Consider the following 3,885-nt stretch of genomic DNA (forward strand, 5'->3'; position numbering starts at 1 on the left):
TAATACTTTCATCTGATTAAATCTCATGTCATGAAGTGTGCAGAGATGTGAGGTTACAATGGAACACGTACGTTCAGTAAATGACATTCTTCATATGATTCACAATAGTGACATCACAGAGAGTTCATGGTGACCTCAAACACCCGTCTGTCCAGTACAGCGGCATAGAGAGATGAGACAACACTGGGACTTTGTTTAATGACTTTATTACATTTAATTTCGCAGATGCTTTTATCTCAAGAGATTTACAACATTATCCATTAATCCTGAGGAGGCTGAAACATGACAGCTGCTGTAATGCAACGTTCCAGCAGTGCGTGTGAGAGTCGTCTAACTGATGTGAGATGACACCAGGAGAATGGAGATAGTTTTCTTTTTTTAAAGGAGACCTATTACGCCCCTTTTTATAAGATGTCATATAAGTCTCATGTGTCTTCAGAATGTGTCTGTGAAGTTTCAGCTCACGGATCATTTATTATATCATGTTATAAATGATTTTGTGTGTGTCTCTTTAAATGCAAATGAGCTGCTGCTCTCCGCCCCCTTTCCAGAAGTGGGCTGTGTCTTTACAGCTCGTGCTTCTGTTACTACAGCAACAACAAATCAGAACCGATATGACTGAGCATAAATACTGGAGTTCAGGCATAAATGTATGAATATATTTCAGCAATATCACACGAGCAAGAGTGCGTTATGTCCTTATATCAGCACTGCTGTGATTCCAGTGCTGTAGGTAATCACTGCAGTGCTGATATAAGGACATAACGCACACTTGCTCTTGTGATATTGCTTATATAAAACAGTTCAATGATCAAGTACATTTAAAAAAATGAGGAAAAATTGAGTACGGTGATAAAAACGCATTTGTGCTGGAACTCCTTTCTTACTCGACCAATCAGAATCTGCTGCTGTTCAAAACAAATGACGAAATGATCTTTTGTCTCCTCCTGCTGGCTGCAATCTGTAATGACACAATATTAAATGTAAAGAGACACGTGTAGCTCTTAACACATCTGCACCGCTCTTATACTTTACTTTAACACAAACACAAGTGGAGTGACACACACACAGTGAAGCGTCCGAGTGATGATGATGTCACACCATCAGTGCTCATGGACTGTGGTATATATGTATATGCAAACATTCACGAAATATAAAGTGTGATGCTCACATCTTCAGGATATAAGTTTGTTCTGATCCACGCTTGAGAATCACATTTGTTGAAAATCCTGCTTTATATTGACACTCATTGACAAAGCAGTCCAGTGTAAAATGATTTGCACAAACACATATTTCTGTATGTTTTGGGGCACATTTCCTTCAAACACTGCGTCTTCAGTGGCTCTGATGTCGGGAGTACATGAAGACTCTTATGATCCCTTTACAGCAACTACAGACACTTATGAGACATTATTCTTCTCACTGTATCTGCTCCAGCAGACTGTGTATACATCTCAGGGGAGGAGCTATGATAATAGGGTGGAGTCTGTCACCAGTCATGGGCGTGGCCTGCTCTAACGGGACGTCACTGTAGGGCAGAAAGGAAAAGCGTTCATTTTGACACACTGTTTTTGATGAATAGAAATATAAGAAAGAGGAGTGGGTGCACTTTTAACACTGCAGACTCACATTTATGTACACACACCATGTAAAAGTGCATTTTGCATAATAGATCCCCTTTAAGAGGAATAAAGCCAAAAATGAACGTTCTCCATCTACAATTGCTTTGGGTGATAAACAGACCTTTATTGAGAGAAGCTCATGCACACATTTCCTCGTGCTTCACACACACCTCACAAACCTAGCGAGCATCCTGCAGAGGCAATCGTAGACTCGCTCCCGTCTTAATTATGCAGCCTCTTCAGATATATTGTTTCGGAGGAATTCTACGGTAGCGGCGTATGTATGCTTCTCCGGATAAGCAATCCCAGAATGCACCATGATGGAAAAATAATCCAAACTGGCGGACAAGGCGAGAAACATTCAGATTATAACTATACCTATAATACCTGGAAAGTATGAATAAAAGGGGCGGCTGTGGCTCAGGTGGTAGAGCGGGTCGGCCGCTAATCGCAGGGTTGGCGGTTCGAATCCCGGCCCACACGACTCCACATGCCGAAGTGTCCTTGGGCAAGACACTGAACCCCAAGTTGCTCCCAATGGTAGGTTAGCGCCTTGCATGGCAGCTCTGCCGCCATTGGTGTATGAATGTGTGTGTGAATGGGTGATTGGGACACTTTGGTAACCTCTGAGGTTAGAAAAAAGCGCTATATAAGTGCAGACCATTTACCAAAAGTATTTTAATATGATAGAAAACTGACTGTCCAAAATGTGTGTGTGCTATGTGCACTGTATTTATAATGATTCAAGTATTGTGGCATTCCTCTTGTGTCCACCGTACTGAAATCAGGTGTGAGAAATCTGGAATAACCCGTTAACATGGAGGTGCTGCTGAAAACAAATGCAGACCTCGATGTTACATTTAAAGTCCTTGTAGATTTTCTATTTTAAATATAGAGATTTTTGGCACGCCATTGAAGACAGTGACACTAGCTGAACTAGCATGTGATGTGACAGCTGTCAATCAAACTGTGGGGGACAGCAGTGCTGCAGTTCAGGGTTGTGAGAGGAACGGGGTGTTTTAGGATAGTCACACAGTGTACTCGACCGTGTGTTCTGCTCAGCGCTTGTGCTTCTAGTGCGTCTGTCAGGCGTTCAGCGTTAATACAATCGTCAGGAGTCATTAGAGTGTTTCAAGACGAGTTGACGGGAGAGTTTCGGGAGTTCTTCTATACACCGAATCCCACTGGAGAACTGCAACATCACTGCCATCAATAGCAGACTCAGTTTGTGTGTGTCTGACTGTAACTCCTGCTGAGTCCTTCACTGAACCCACAACACGTGTTCAACCTGCGCTAACATGCAGTACACATCCGTGCACGATGTCATAAACGTGTTCGATTGCACAGATGTGTGTTACTCCAGCAGAGGCGTTGTGTGTTTCTTTCAAACATTTACTTGAATTTTGAATCTCAACACTTGGTTCTGGCTCTCGGATGATCAAGCGAACATAATCAAACCTCACTGATATACATAAAGGTCAGGTTGGGGCATGTTGTCACAGGGGTTTTATAAGTTATGCAGCCCCGGTTAATTCTACACTGTGTGTCCTTCACAACAGCCTTCAACGTTTGTCTTGTCAAACTTTCCTTTTCTTGTCGGAAATCCTTTTATAATTCCTACAAATAAACTTGATAAGAGCTTAATAATGAGAGTTGTGCAGAAGAAAGTGCTCTCCTCAAGGGGACCTTTTTTGTACCCCTGTTTAAAATGTATATCTTGTCTTGGGTACATAAATGTATTTAATATTATGTTTATCTGGGTACCACCCTAGTGACAGACACTGTACCTGTTCTGAGAGTGTATCTGTAATGGGGCTTTTCCACTGCACGACTCGGCTCGACTCACTTTTGGGGGTTTCCACTGTGGATAGTTCCTGGTACTTGGTACTTTTTTTAGTACCACCTCGGTCGAGGTTCCAAGCGAGTCAAGCCAACACTAAATGTGACATCATAACATGCTGATCACTGATTGGTTGGAGAGAATCGTCACTATCAGCGCCACTGGGTTTTCGACACGGGACATCAACCCGCTAGTTTTAAAGTTAGCAACTGCGATAGCGTTATCATTTGTTCACGCAACTTTCCAATTGTAAAAAGAAATGGCTGTCCGTAAAACCACACCGTGGTCAATAAACGAGGAGCAGATGTTCCTCTCGTTAGCAACGAACGCAGCGAAAAAGTCTCTCAGGAAGTGTCTCAGCTGTCGGCCGCACACGGATACCAGCGGACCGACCAACAATGAAGGGAAAAGTTAAATAACGTA

Source organism: Xyrauchen texanus, chromosome 24 (genome assembly GCF_025860055.1).
Source record: "Xyrauchen texanus isolate HMW12.3.18 chromosome 24, RBS_HiC_50CHRs, whole genome shotgun sequence".
Taxonomy (NCBI): Eukaryota; Metazoa; Chordata; class Actinopteri; order Cypriniformes; family Catostomidae; genus Xyrauchen; species Xyrauchen texanus.